We start from the raw sequence: 16,221 nt of genomic DNA on the forward strand, positions 1-16,221 counted from the left end.
GCCTTCATTTATCGGAATGTTCACAAGGCTACCATCAGCGGTTTGTGTATTATTTATTCTTAAAAAAATGTTTTTTTTTGCCTGTGTGTGTGCGTGTGTGCGTGTGCGTGTGTGTCTGTGTGTGCATGCATGTATTTTAGGTGTTGGTTCAGCTCCGACACACATCTGTTGTACATCATCCATGGGCCGATTCAAGCTGCCCTGATTGTGAGTTTTGATTTGTTGAAACAGCCAACAGGGAATTCTCAATGGTCACTTTTTCCTTTCAAACTAAAAATCTCAGGATGAAAGGATGAAATTGTTATTACGGCTGATTTTGTCAAATCACTTTATAATTTGGAATTAAACGTGTTATCAAAATATATGGCAGCACGGTGGCGCAGTGGTTAGCGCTGTCGCCTCACAGCAAGAAGGTCATGGGTTCGAACCCCGGGGTTGTCCAACCTTGGGGGTCATCCCAGGTCGTCCTGTGTGTGGAGTTTGCATGTTCTCCCCGTGTCTGCGATGGGTTTTTCTCCGGGTGCTCCGGTTTCCCCCACCATCAACAAGACATGCATGTTAGGGTTACTACTCCTGTCTGAGCCCCTGACCGAGGCATGGCAAGACGAACTGGAGTTGGTCCCCGGGCGCTGCACGGCGGCTGCCCATGGCTCCTAGCTACACGGCTAGGATGGGTTAAATGCAGAGCATAATTTCCCTACGGGATTAATAGAGTACATCAACATAAAAATAAATAAATAAATATGGTCAAGGCAACATTAAGATGTAATGGCTGTTTCACACGTTAGAAATACCAGTACATATTAATGGCACATGTTTTTCAAGATCCATCTTCAAGTTTATGTTTACAGCCAATCATGTTTAAATATATGAGGAATTTGTCTGGGTGGGCTCCTCATCATTAAGATCCAAGGACAAAAACACAACATTTTAAAGTAGAGAAGTAAGATTATCTAAAAGTAACTGGGAGATTCATCAATGATGGTTTTATCATGTACTTGCCACCTATCAGCCAGTGTCAATTGTTATCCATCTGTCTCTCTTTCTCCCACTTCATCTCCTTTTTTCACTACATTCTCTCATTTCCATTCTTCCTGCCACTGTTCATCTGCTCCCTTTTCTCCTCTTTTCCATCCATGCTTCAATCTATCTATTGTTCCATCTCGCTATCCATCCATCTGGTCCTCTTCCATCGTTCCATTCCGGCAGGTGAACTTCTTCTTCCTGCTGAACATCGTTCGCGTTCTGATCACCAAGCTGAAGGTGACCCACATGGCCGAGTCCACCGCCTACATGAAGGTGGTGAGAGCCACACTCATCTTAATCCCCTCTGCTGGGTATCCAGTTTATTCTGTTTCCCTGGAGACCGGAGGAACGCATGGCCCGTGCTGTCTACGAGGTCATCATGAATATCTTCTCCCATTTCCAGGTACAGCCATCACAAGTCCACCACAAAAAAGAGAGGGCATTGGTACCGGATTGGGTTCAATGGGAGAGGATGGTCATCACAATGAAAGAGATGAGAGAGGGGGCGTCCAGGTAGCATGGCGGTCTATTCTGTTGCCTACCAATACAGGGATCACCAGTTCGAATCCCTGTGTCACCTCGGGTCGGGGCGTCCCTACAGACACAATTGGCCGTGTCTGCGGGTGGGAAGCCGGATGTGGGTATATGTCTTGGTCGCTGCACTAGTGCCTCCTCTGGTTGGTCGGGGCGTCTGTTCGGGGGAGAACTGGGGGGGAATAGCGTGATCCTCCCACGTACTACATCCCCCTGGCAAAACTCCTCACTGTCAGGTGAATAGAAGCGGCTGGCGACTCCATGTGTATTGGAGGAGGAATGTGGTAGTCTGCAGCCCTCTCCGGATCGGCAGAGGGGGTGGAGCAGCGACCAGGACAGCTCGATGGGGTAATTGGCTGGTTACAGTTGTGGAGAAAAAGAGAGGAAATAAAAAGATAATAGAGGGGACGTTTGTTATATGCACGCAAATGCAAGGTGTTCAGCCCGTAACTTACCCTACTCTGCTAACACTTTACAAGGGTATACTTTATAAATAGTATGTAAGTGGTTACAACTTACTTCATTCATTGTTAGTAACTCATTTATTAATGCATTATAAAGCTATAGTAAGGGGGTTTAACGCATTAGTAAAGAGACTTTTTGGGTTGTCATGGCAATTATTTAATTCCACGCTGACAATAAATGAGGTGCGAGACAAAAGTCTTTTACAGTATTGTCGCACTTTAATAATGCTTGCAAGCACGGCACACATGAAGTCAGCCTTACGAGTGCGCACCCTCCCCTTAGATCGATCCCACGTCCTAGTAAGCAGGTGTGCTCCCTGTGAGGGATGACCAGTAACGAGCGGATTTAGGTACGGGCGACACAGGCAGCCACCCAGGGCGTCATCTTGGTTTAATGGTCGTCATCTAATGGTGACATTTGCATCGTCAGTTTCGCGACCACTGCCGGCGCGTCCATATAGGTGAACTAAGCAATTAGCAAGGGTGGCGAAATGTGAGCCAACTATTCATGACCAAAATCGCAGACTAACAAGTAGCAGTAACAGCAGGCTTGCTGGGCTACATGTTCTGTAAGCATAATAAATTGCTGAGGAATGTGTCAATCATGCTGCACCTGCAGCCACCTCCTGCCCACAGCTCTCATGAACCAATGGTAGCCTGGCCTACTGACAATAATTTAGATTGTCTTCAAGGCGAAAAAAAAATGTCCGCTTTGCACACTTCTGAAAGGTGAGCTTTGCGCTGGTATGATTTCCTTTGACGAGCTGAAATTGGAATATTTGGAAAGTAACTATACTTGCTGTCGTGCCTCTGCTCTAAATGATTTGGAAGTAGGTTGTAAGCTTATTGGAGTTACTATGCAGATGTGTTTGGAGCGTTATTTGTATATAGATCTGCAAAATGCCCGCATATTAACTCATGCATATTGTTGACACTTTGAGCATGCTAGCCTTGCATGAGACTATTTGTGTTATGCAATATTGTCTTGTGAATATGTGTGTCAGCCCTGTGATGGCCTGTTGGCCTGTCCAGGGTGTCTCCCCACCTGCCGCCCAATGACTGCTGGGATAGGCTCCAGCATCCCCGCGACCCTGAAAGCAGGATAAGTGATTTGGATAATGGATATTGTCTTACTCTTCCAGTGACCGTAGCTGAAGCAGAGTAGAGATTTTCAAAGCTGAAGTTCATCACATCCTACCTGAGCACCACCGTGTCACAGAAACACCTTAGTTGCCTTGCTGTCATCAGTATCAATCATGCAATTGCTGGGCAGATTTCTTATGATGGAGTGATTGGAAAGGAAGGAAGGAAGGAAAGGTCAGGGTTTAGATGGCAGTTGTGCAATTTAGTTTGTGTTTTTCTTGTTTGAAGTGCAATAGTGTAATAATCAGGTTCCCTTCTTTATAAGTGTTATTATATTTGTGTGATGTAGGATTTGAGCAATTTGGTTTTATTTGTCTTTTTTTTGTTAGCAATAGGGGAATAGTGTAATAATTCAATTCTCTTTATTTTTATTTACTATTTGTCTTTGCTTCTTTTTGATTTTTATTAGTCTTATATTTATATAGTTTTAAATGATATGATTATTTATTTGTGTTGTTCCAAATATTTGAACTGAAATTACAGTTAGTGCAGAGTGGTGTTTTCTTGTTTTGTTTTTTTTGAAGGGGGGGGGCTTTTGCCCAGGGCACCAAGGTAGAACCGCCACTGGGGGTGACTATAGGGCAGTTGCTCATTCTTCTCCTCCTTATCTCATGTTTTACAGCTCACATCCCACCAAGACCATGTCTCTAATCACTTTGTGCGAGCTTGCATACAAACTTGTTACATTCAGAGAGTTTCTCACACATTTCTCTGCTTATTAAGTAACATTAAACTATAGGCCTCTAGGTTCTCATTCTCATGGAGAAGGCACGTCGGTTCTCATGATATGGGTCATATTTAGTTAAAGAGTAAAAGTAAGCAAACATCATATATGATTATATGACAGACACATGATCTTTTTCACACAAAGGTTGTATAATCATTAAATTGCCTTCACAGTTGCCAGGTTGAAAGCCCACATGGAGAGAATCTCTGCTGACATCCTACCACGATTAGATAAAGATGGCCAATCTGTTGTATGGCAGTCTGACGAACCATAACCTAACCCTGACCCTAAACTTGACCATTACCTAACCCTAACCCTAAACTTGACCACTACCTAACCCTGACCTTAAACTTGACCACTACCTAACCCTGACCCTAAATTTGACCACTACCTAACCCTAACCCTAAACTTGACCACTACCTAACCCTGACCCTAAACTTGACCACTACCTAACCCTAAACTTGACAACTACCTAACCCTGACCCTAAATTTGACCACTATCTAACCCTAACCCTAAACTTGACCACTATCTAACACTAACCCTAAAATAGACCACTATCTGACCCTTAACTTGGCCACTACCTAACCCTAAACTTGACCACTATCTAACCCTAAACTTGACCACTACCTAACCCTAACCCTAAACTTGACCATTATCTAACCCTAAACTTGACCACTACCTAACCCTAAACTTGACCACAACCTATCCCCTAACCCTAAACTTGAAGACAACCTAACCCTAACCCTGAACTTGACCACTGTAACATGGCATTCCATTTTGTAGTTAAATCATTTCCTCCCTCCCCCTGTAGCTTTGTTCTGAAGCGCCACTACCCAATCAAGGGCACTCTGAAATGAGGGGCATTATAATGCATCTATAACTGAGTTATTAACCATTAGTAAAGTAATTAGTAACCACTTACAAACACTTTATTAAGTATGCAAAGTGGTACCCACCCACTAAATGACTTTCAATAGGGTAATGGTAACAACAGGTGCCACAACCAGCACTTGCCCTGAGTATCTGTATAGTAATAAGTAACTAGTGCTAATGGAAACAAAGGCTTAAACAAGTTCCAATATCAAGTCCTTGACCAAAATTAGTACTTAAACTTACTACGATTTTTGAGTCAATGATTGAATTAGAGACAAAATTGCATTGGTAAAATGTGCCTCTTAATCGTCAAATCCTCCTGTTTGTTCAGGCATAGGTACAGTAATTGGAAATGAGAGAAGCAACACTTTAAAACTAACATTTTACTTTTATCAAGAGGATGAGCCTCAAATGACAACAATAATGAATATGAATAAATATGAGCTTTTTTTCTTCACAGGGACTTCTGGTGGCCATTATATTCTGCTTCTGCAACACTGAGGTATGTGGATCAACTTGTTTTTTGAAGAGAACTTAAAACTGAAACAAACATAACCAGTTCAGTTTAACCAGAGAGGGTCTCAGTATGATGAGGGGTTTGTCTTAGTTCTACTTTTGTAAAACTCATGATCCATGATCCTGGGTCTATCCTTTATTTTACTGTCTTGCATTGTGTTATTACTTGAATACACAAAGTGGATTGTTAGAATAACTCTTATTAGCTCTTGTGGATATTATGGTTGGTATTGCCTGTGTTTCCCCTGAAACAAGGTGGAGGGATGCCTGGTCTGCAGATACCTCTCCTCTCTTAAAGGACATGTTCACTGATTTGGAATTTAGGCCTCATGAATATGTTTTTGGGCACTATTTAGAATCATGAAGACAATAACTTCACTGGACACTTCAGTATTGAGAAACCACTTTGCAGAAACGTTTTCCTGGGTTCCAACACAATCTAATGAGGCAATCATTCAAGCCTTTGAAAACTCCTTCTCAAAAGCGTGAGCAGTATCATTATTGCCAAGCATGTTTTGCAGGCAGTCAAGCAAATGCAGGTCAATCACCGTATCAAAAGCAGCACTCAGGTCTAAGAGGACCAGAACCTCTGCAGCTCTAAGGTGCATGGCGTTACGAAGGCCTGTGCCTCTTCAGCTGGTTTGGATGTTAGAAATAACTCTCTGGTTGTCAGACTTGTAGGAAGACTAAGGAATGCTGGGAGGAAGGAAACACTTTAGGAGGAAATGTTGAGAGGAAGGGTACAGTGACACATTACATGAAACTGCAGTGTGAGAAGCTAACTAACTCCCCTGCTAACTCGTTTGGTAGCCCTATAGGGTCATTACAAGAGTTTAGAAAGATTACTGTCCTTTTGCATTACTTTTTTCCAATCATATTGAAAATATAGATTTTTAAACTTGTGTTCTATTTTCATTTGTAGTGAAGAAACATGCCAGCTGTAGGATTTTCTTCTTCTATGCTTTACACCAGTTCTTAACTTCTTTCATGTGTTTGTGTGTTGGCATACATGTCAAGGCCCAAACTGCACTGCGGAGGAAATGGGCTCAGTTGAAGGTTGCGTGGGGTAAAACTGGCTGGGGAGAAGCTCCCATCACCAGCAGCTCCCATGGCAACTACCACACAAACTCCTCCATTGCCGAGACAAGCCCCACCGTCAGCACGGAGCCCCCCACCGTGGTCGAACATGGTGAAAACAACCACTTCCTTTTCAAGACCACAGGTACCGCCGACAAGGAGCTGCAGCAGGCCAATGGGAAGCACAGCAACAGGAAGGGATGTGCCAACGGGGAGGTGGACACACCCAAAATCCTGGAGACCACTGACATCTGATCAGAACATGTGCAAAAGGTGGCTGTCGAGTTGTCTGGACACCACACTCGGTGGACTGGCCTTTGATTTTGGCCACCACAACTTGTGCACATACACAAGAGGCAGACTGAGTGCAAAGAAGGGGAGCCGCTGGAGGAATTTCTTAAGACAGTCGATGAAAAATACGCCACCCTGCTACTCCTCAATCAACTGCACTTGCTCTAAAAGGGTTGCTTTGTTGGGAAAGTGGTTGCAAATGCGTGTACAGTATATAAGAAATATTTTAAAATCATATGCGAGCCTGTGACGTTCACAGGCAAGGTAGAACAAAGGAAGCCATGCAAGCAGAAAGGTGGACACACACACTCTCTCACAAACACACTATCACCCGCTTATAAATACACAAGCGTTGATGCGCACACCCACATGCACATATACAGGCACATAGCAACAGGTCCAGTCTCTGGCCCACCGAGTCGGTGAGAGGATTTAGATAAATAAGATCTTTAATCTCTCAGTGTTACTTATGTTTTGTTGTTTTAGTGTTGAGTACATGTTCTACTGCAGAAAGTAAAATCCCACACGGAGCCCAGTTAATGTAAAGATGTTATTTTTGGGGTTTTTTCGCTGAATGTGATTCTTAATAATGATTTTGACGCGAGTTCAAACCGACATCTGTGTTGATATGACTGAAACAGAGGCCTGTATTTTAAAGTGTTATGTAATCTGTTGCCTTCAGAAGCCTCTGGATCCGGCTGCTTTTGCGGTGCACCACTGTGACAGCTGAATGTCGAAGCCCTGCGATGTGATCCCATACACTCTTAGCTTACTTCATCCCTTTATCTCAGAAGGATTACGCTATGGTCCGAGGCCTGCCGAAAGCCAGGTTTCCATTGCATCAGCTCTTCAGGAAGTCAGGAAATTGGTCTTAGAGTTCCCGTTCATGTTAAACTCCTTGAAATTCCGAATGCAGTTCCTGCGGTTTGGTTTTTTGCCACACGTGGAACAATGCAAAGTTGGGTGTGACAAGGACGTCGAAATAAGGCAAGGACTCACAACTTGTTGCTGAAGACCCGTGAAGATGCTACGTGACATATTTTTGACATAAACCCCAGGGGAGAAAAGTGCAGAAAAAAGCAAAAAGCAAGAGGAAGAAAGGAAAGAAAAGAAACAAAAACATGGAAAAGAACACCATTTATCCCTAGCCCTATTTACATACTTAGTAAACACAATCCACGAAGTATGCATGTATTTACATGCATCCTGAAATTCTGCTATAGGGTCCAGTTTACTTTTTCTAATTAGACTGATGGGTGCACTGGGGGCTCAGACGGTTAAGAGCATCCCGTGTGGATTCAGGCCTGATTATAAGACATCATGTTGCTGCATGTCCCCTTCTCTCTTCCTGTTACTTCCTGGTTATCCCTACTGGCTTAAATCCCACAGAAGTATCTTAAAAACTGAGGCAATGGATGTCAGAAACAGATGTCTGACCCCAAACAACGTTCAACCCTGATGGCTGTTGTGGTTTTTCTCACGAGTCAAAAGTTCAGTACATCTCCCCCCCGGCCTTTTTCTCTCTATTTGTACTTGGCCAATTACCCCACTCTTCTGAGCTGTCCTGGTCGCTGCCCCGCCCCCTCTGCCAATCCGGGGAGGGCTGCAGACTACCACATGCCTCCTCCAATACATGTGGAGTTTCGCCAGGGGGACGTAGCACGTGGGAGGATCACACTACCCCCCCCCCAGTTCCAACAGGCACCCCGACTGACCAGAGGAGGCGCTGTGCAGCGACCAGGACACATACCCACATCCAGCTTCCCACCCACAGACACAGCCAATTGTGTCTGTAGGGACGCCTGACCAAGCCGGAGGTAACACTGGGATTCAAACCACCAATCCTCGTGTTGGTAGGCGACGGAATAGACCACTACGCTACCAGTACAGCTTTCTGACCACATCATTCAGGGTCAGATACAGATAAGTCAGCTGCGGTCTGCATGCAAAGTAGGATTTATTGAACACGATAGGATATCACACCACAGCCACACAGCACTCACACGGGGCCGCATTACCATCATTACCACGTATGAAAGGCTCGATAAGGAAGAAGGGATTCCACTCATCCAGTTTTCACCATTCACTTTCAAAATATTGTGCCCGGTCTAGCAGCAATATTATTTCAGATCCTGTTCTCATTTCCGAGCTGCGGAAACTGGGACCTGTGTTTGTTTGGCTGGGGTTTCTGTCCATCGGGGTGGAGGTGGTAACTTGTGGAGTGTTGCGGTAATTTTTGCTCAGAGGGGGAGATGAGTAACTTTGAAATGGGTGACTCCGCTTCCCACAGCATCGCTGACAGATGATGTTTCTTACAATTATACTGCAAAATGGAACGGACACTGACTGTGTGTGTGTGTGTGTGTGTGTGTGTGTGTGTGTGTGTGTGTGTGTGTGTGTGTGTGTGTGTGTGTACTCTGTAACAAGAACAGCTGCTCAGATTTCACAGCTTCCACTCCTTTCTCCAGTATTCATAGACCATTCATCTTAGATTACTCTTGTAATATAGTGTAGTAAATTCGGGGGGCGAACCCGCCCCACACCACAGGCGACTACATTAACCAGTCAACTAAAGGGTCCGACCCCCACGGGCGACTGCACTAACCAGTCAAGTACAGGATCCGACTCGTCCCAGATAGCATCCGGATGTGGGCCACTTCAGGCAATGATGCGGCACTGATGGCCATCTTCTGGCCCTGAAAAAATGAATGTGAGCCTGAAGTGGCCCACATGTATAATAGCAAATTGGCCCAAATATGCCAAATCAAATGTGGGCCTTTTTTAGCAAAGATGTGTTGCTCTCAGCAACATGTAATCTGGATGTGACCCTGAAGTGGCCCGTGTGGTAAATGGTGACTATGGCCCAAATATCACAAAACAAATATGGGCCAACTTTGGCAAATATGTGGCACATGTGGCATTGCTATTGCTTGGTTCTGGCACAGATCTGGCAAACAGGAGCGGACCACCCAAGTGCCATCATCCCACGCGGTATGTGGGCCGGATGAAGTGTCAGGTGTGGGATGGGTCCAGGCTACAGCAATTTTGCTATCTGGGGTTAGCCAAGGGCTAGTGAGTCTAGTTATCCGTGGTTATTACACTACTCCCCTCCTTTGGGACGCGCATCCCTGCGCGTCAGCACAGCACGCCTCTGGTCGCATGTGCTTCCAATGGCCTCACGGTCTCACCATCCCACTTCTGACACCAATGTAACACATTCGGGGGGCAGCCAGGAACCTCTGCAGCCGGGACTTGCAAACCCGGCGACTATGGGTCCGACCCTTTAGTGGACTGGTTAGTGCAATTGCCCATGGGGGTTGAACCCTTAAGTCGACTGGTTAACGTAGTCGCCCGTGGTGTGGGCAACCCAGGTTTGCATCCCAGGTGCCCCCTCAATTCGCTACATTAGGTTTGTCTTCAGGAGAAATGTAAAAAAATGTAGGTCTAACAGATACTTTGTCCTTAGAAAAGGCCACAGATGTGAATGTGAGTATGACACAAAACGACGAGACGTGTAAAAACGTCTTCAGGGACATGTTCTTTCCCCACGACAATAGAATGATCAGGTTAATGGATTTAAAATGTATGAACCCTGTGCCATCAACTATGCATGTGTGTCACTTTAATAATGTAGGAGATGAAGATGAAGGGGTGCACACAGGTTAAAGGGTTGCGACAACATATTTGTGCAAGACCCATCATTATCAAAGTGTTTTTTAATGTTACGCAACTTTTTGTATTGCAATTGTTATTTTTAGTATACAGATTTGTGTTATTGTTGCAGATGATTAAGTACTATGCAGTGATTTCATAGCTTGTTGAAGAATTGTCGAATTTTCCCTGTTGCATCAGTAAAATATTTCACATGCACTGGGGTTTCTGTTTCGAATAAGAGTGATCAAGTATCAAATTGTTGTGCATTTACTGTGACCACCCAAATCAAAGCATTTACAGTGTCCCCCTATTGAAGTCACATAGCCTAGACTCAGAACATCCCAGGACCCTTTTAGGGGCTGCCAACCAGCTGTTGAGAAGCACATTGTACAGAGTAAAGTTAGTCAAACTCACGAGAAACATTCCAACAAAGTTTGTCAAAATGTTATATTCAAGAATATTTGCCTATTTTATATGTTTATAGTGATGATGATGACTACCAGTTATGTGTGGAAAATAAAGGATAAATGAAACTCTTGAGTCGGCTGTGAGTTGATACAAGTTCAATGTCGCAGAATGTTATAACCAGAGGTGGACAAAGTACACAACTTCATCACTTGAATCAAAGTATAGATACTCCTGGTCCAATATTACTCCAATACAAGTGAAAGTGTTAGTAGTAATAATTTACATTGTAGTTTAGTTTTAGTGTTAAAGAGTTTAAGTGTTAAGCTTTTAAATGTTTAAGAATGTTTAAGTGTTGAGTTTTAGTTTTTAAGTGTTTAAATTTTGAGTTTCAGTGTTAAGAGTTTGTGTTAAGAATTTTAGTGTTAAGAGTTTAAGTGTTAAGCTTTTAAATGTTAAGGGCCGGTTGTCCGGCCGTTGTCCGTCCAATCTCGGACGGACGACGTGCAATGGATGTTGTGTTTACACAGTTTACAGAATACAACATTGAAAAAGTATAACATAATGGAATTATATTATGAAGAATATGATGAGGGAGACACCAAGTAGTCTGACCTTTGACTATTTTAAACAATTTTATATGAAATCAACAGCAGGTGCCCAAAAATTTAGAGAAAAAGGGGCCATGTTGTCGGGGAACTCGGTCCACACCATTGGTTCAGTGCGTCAGACCTAGTGCTGCAGTGCGGCTGCCACTCAAACGCCATGACATCATGCATTCTAGAACACTTGGTACATTTATTGGTTCCATTCCGAGACATATCTCACTTGTTGAGCAGTCAAAGTGCAGTACGCTTGTCAGAGTTGTTGAAGAAAACATAAACTTATAATATACTACGTCTACTAAGAGTCAAGAGAGAAAATGATAAAGGTAAATACTCATAAGTAGAACAGGTGTAAGATTTTATTGGTTGTCAAGATTTTGCTGGTCACTCATTCGCTGTAGAGGCCAACATTGGTTCACAGAATCTGTCCGCATTTTGAAAAACAAAACATGTTAACAAGAGTATGTGTTTTAAAAAATATGATGCCATACAAAGAAAATATTCACTCAAGCTAACGTACAACATAAAGATATTCAATACAAAAGCATTGCATTGTTGGATTGATGTGTCTCCAGTCACCGTATGTTTCGCCTGACAGGTTGGTGCAGAGGAAGCATTTCCTGTGTGGAAGCGTGTTCCTAACAGCCATGCCTCCTTCGGGCTGGCGCTGATGACAGCCAACATACCAAACTCGCCTCACTCGGAGACACCTGAACAACCCGAGTATGAGGGCAACGTTGTCTATGAACAAGTTCCTCTGACACATGAGGAGAACCCCACCGGCACGAGAATACGGTTGAGGATACGTGAACAACCCGCGTATGTGAACAACGGCGTCTATGAACCAGTTCCTCTAACTCATGAGGAGAACCCCACCGGCCTGAAGATACGGTTGAGGAGATGTGAAGTTTCATGCTCCACTCCCAACCCACAAACCCATCCTGAGGAGAACCCCACTGGCCTGGAGGTACTGTTGAGGAGACGCGAAGCTTCATGCTCCACTCCCAACCCACAAACCCATCCTGAGGAGAACCCCACCGGCCTGGAGGTACTGTTGAGGAGACGCGAAGCTTCATGCTCCACTCCCAACCCACAAACCCATCCTGAGGAGAACCCCACCGGCCTGAAGATACTGTTGAGGAGATGCAAAGCTTCATGCTCCACTCCCAACCCACAAACCCATCCTGAGGGGAACCCCACCGGCCTGAAGATACTGTTGAGGAGACGCGAAGCTTCATGCACCACTCCCAACCCACAAACTCATGCTGAGGAGAACCCCACTGGCCTGAAGATACTGTTGAGGAGACATGAAGCTTCATGCTCCACTCCCAACCCACAAACCCATCCTGAGGAGAACGCCACCGGCCTGAAGATACTGTTGACGGGACGTGAACAACCCGAGTATGAGGACAACGGCGTCTGGGATTCAGTTCCTCTGACACATGAGGAGAACCCCACCGGCCTGAAGATGCTGTTGAGGAGACGTGAAGCTTCATGCTCCACTCTGAACCCACAAACCCATCTTGAGGCAGAACCCAACCAGGGCGCCAGGACTCCACACCAGCCTGTTAGGAAACCTCCTCAGAGAGTGGCCCAGACAAACCCTTGGCAGCTCACCATGAGGGGCGTGTTTATGGGCGGATCTGTGCCCAAGTGGGTCAGAGATATCCGCACTATTCTGAAAGAGAGAAAGCAGCAGTGCCCAAAACCAGAGGAAACACCGGTTTGTCCACTGGCCGTTGCTGGGAGGGGAATGAAGAGACCTGCCAGCCAGACAGAGGGCACCCTGCTGTCCACCAAACGGCTCCGTTTTTGATACGGGAACATGGACCCAGACCATCTTTAAATATTGTATATAGATTCTGATTGTTTGTTAATCACCTTAAATAAAGCATTAAACATCATATTCAAGAAGATAAATTCTTTGGTTACCATTAACCCTTTCTGCATCAGTGGTGTGTGGGGAATATAAAAGTCCCGTGCTAAAGCTGACTTCTTATGTGCCTGAAGTAAAACACAAATATTCCGTTTTTAAAATACATACAACACAAGTGCTATTTTAGTTTACTAGTTTACCTTTGGTTGACTTCTGGTTGTCTGTGTTGTGTTTTGCATGAACACTCAGAGACGAACACTCCCCAGCAGCAGTCCACGTTTATTTCAATGTTAACTTATTAAATTATTAACACGCAGGGGCGCCCCGGTGGCTCACCTGGTAGAGCACTTTCCACATAAGGCTGAGTCTTTGCCACAGCACCCTGGGTTCGAATCCGGCTCGGGCCTTTGCTGCATGTCATCCCCTCTCTCTCCCCTGCCTTTCTTGTCTCTCTCGACTATCAGTAAATAATAAAGGCAGAAAATGCCAAAATTAAATAAATGAATCCTAAAAATAATTATAAACAAGCTCTCGTGCTCTCTCTTGTTCGATGTCGTTGTTTTGTCCCGCCTGCTCTCGTGATAGACCAAGTCCAGATCCTCTCTTAAAGAGATATGACACATCTCCCCCAACAAGACAATGCCTTAACATAACACAACTTTAACTTAGTTTAACCAACACATCAGAACTATATCATAACAACAATTTTCAGCTTCAGACCTGTTCGATCAACCTCTGTTTCCGGTAAACATCAATAATCAAATGTCTCCCATCACCAATTGCAATTTCAGTCCAGCTCTGCCTCCTGTCTTTTCGTCAGTGCCACTGTCTCCAGGCCATATAACATAGCTAGTCTCACAACCATCCTGTAAACCTTCCCTTTTAACTCTTGCTGGTACCCTTCTGTCGCAAATCACTCCTGACACTCTTCTCCACCCACTCCACCCTGCCTGCACTCTCTTCTTCACCTCTCTACTGCACTCCCCGTTGCTTTGGACAGTTGACCCCAAGTATTTAAACTCATACGCCTTCGTCACCTCTACTCCTTGCATCCTCACCATTCCACTGTCCTCCGTCTCGTTCATGCATATGTCTGTTTTGCTCCTACTGACTTTCATTCCTCTTCTCTCCAGTGCATACCTCCACCTCTCCAGGCTCTCCTCAACCTGCTCCCTACTCCTGCTACGGATCACAATGTCATCCGCGAACATCGTAGTCCATGGAGACTCCTGCCTGATCTTTTCCGTCAACTTGTCCATCACCATTTCAAACAAGAAAGGGCTCAGAGCTGATCCTTGATGTAATCCCACCTCCACCTTGAACCTATCTGTCATTCCAACCGTACACCTCACTACTGTCACACTGCCCTCATACATATCCTGCACCACTCCTACATACTTCTCTGCAACTCCCGACTTCCTCATACAATACCACACCTCCTCTCTCGGCACCCTGTCATATGCTTTCTCTAAATCCACAAAGACACAATGTAACTCCTTCTGGCCTTCTCTATACTTCTCCATCAACACTCTCAAAGCAAACATCACATCTGTGGTGCTCTTTCGTGGCATGAAACCATACTGCTGCTCGCTTAGCATCACCTCTCCTCTTAACCTAGCTTCTCTTAGTCTTTCCCATATCTTCATGCTGTGGCTGATCAACTTTATACCTCTGTAGTTGCTACAGTTCTGCACATCGCCCTTGTTCTTGAAAATTGGTACCAGTATGCTTCTTCTCCACTCCTCAGGCATCCTCTCACTTTCCAAGATTGTGTTAAACAATCAAGTTGAAAACTCCACTGCCACCTCTCCTAAACATCTCCATGCCTCCACAGGTATGTCATCTGAACCAGCTGCCTTTCCACTCTTCATCCTCTTCATAGCTGCCCTCACTTCCTCCTTGCTAATCCACTGCACTTCCTGATTCACTATCCCTACATCATCCAACCTTCTCTCTGTCTCTTTTTCTTCATTCATCAGCCCCTCAAAGTACTCCTTCCACCTTCTCAGCACACTCTCCACCGCTTCATCCAACTCACTCCAGAATTCTTCTTTCTCGTCCATCTCACACCCAACTTGCGGGGCATATGCGCTGATAACATTCAGCAATACACCTTCGATTTCCAGCTTCATACTCATCACTCTGTCTGGCATTCTCTTCACCTCCAGCACACTCATGCTCTTCCTTCAGAATTACCCCTACCCCATTTCTCCTCCCATTTGCACCATGGTAGAAGAGTTTGAACCCACCTCTGATGCTCCTGGCCTTACTCCCCTTCCACATGGTTTCTTGCACACACAGTATGCCTACCTTTCTTATTTCCATCATATCAGCCAGCTCTCTCCCTTTACCAGTCATAGTGCCAACATTCAAAGTTCCGACTCTCACCTCCACACTGCTACAGTTCATCCTCTCTCGCTGCCTGTGGACATGCCTTCCCCCTCTCCTTCTCCTTCGCCCAACTGCAGCATAGTTTCCACCGGCACCCTGCTGGCTAAAGATTTTATGCCGGGTGCCCTTCCTGACACAACTCTCCCCATTTATCCGGGCTTGGGACCTGCACTAAGACTGCACACTGGCTTGTGCATCCTCAGTGGCTGGGTTAACCTCGGTTTACGGTAAACATCAATATCATCACCAACTGCAATTTCAAAGTCTAAGAGGGCTAACCTGACATTTTTCACATCCTTCCTGGTGAACTTGGTGTGGTTGTCCACAAAGTTAATGTGGTCGGTGAAATGTGGTACGTCCTGAGGGGCTAGGTGGTGTCCTGGATAGGACATCAGAGCCCTCTTTTCCACTTCCTCCATATACAAGTTGGCCACTATAGGTGAGACTGGGGAACCCATAGTGCACCCATGCTTCTGCCTGTGGTACTGCCCCCTGTATGTGAAGTACGTGGACTAACTAACTAAAGACGCAACTTCAGGAGCAGACACGGTTGGTCAGGGTAAGGGTGGTGTCGTGTTGTAATGTCATAGGGATTATCTCCATGGCTTCATCAACAGCAACGCACGTGAAGAGACTTA

General features: G+C 45.0%; 1 pseudogene; it reads left to right on the forward strand.

Annotated features, from left to right (window-relative positions):
* The window catches only part of LOC130133251 (calcitonin gene-related peptide type 1 receptor-like), a 55,579-nt pseudogene extending 44,746 nt beyond the window's left edge, over positions 1-10,833 (forward strand).
* Positions 10,834-16,221: the final 5,388 nt, after the last annotated feature.

The sequence above is a fragment of the Lampris incognitus genome, chromosome 2 (assembly GCF_029633865.1).
Source record: "Lampris incognitus isolate fLamInc1 chromosome 2, fLamInc1.hap2, whole genome shotgun sequence".
NCBI lineage: Eukaryota > Metazoa > Chordata > Actinopteri > Lampriformes > Lampridae > Lampris > Lampris incognitus.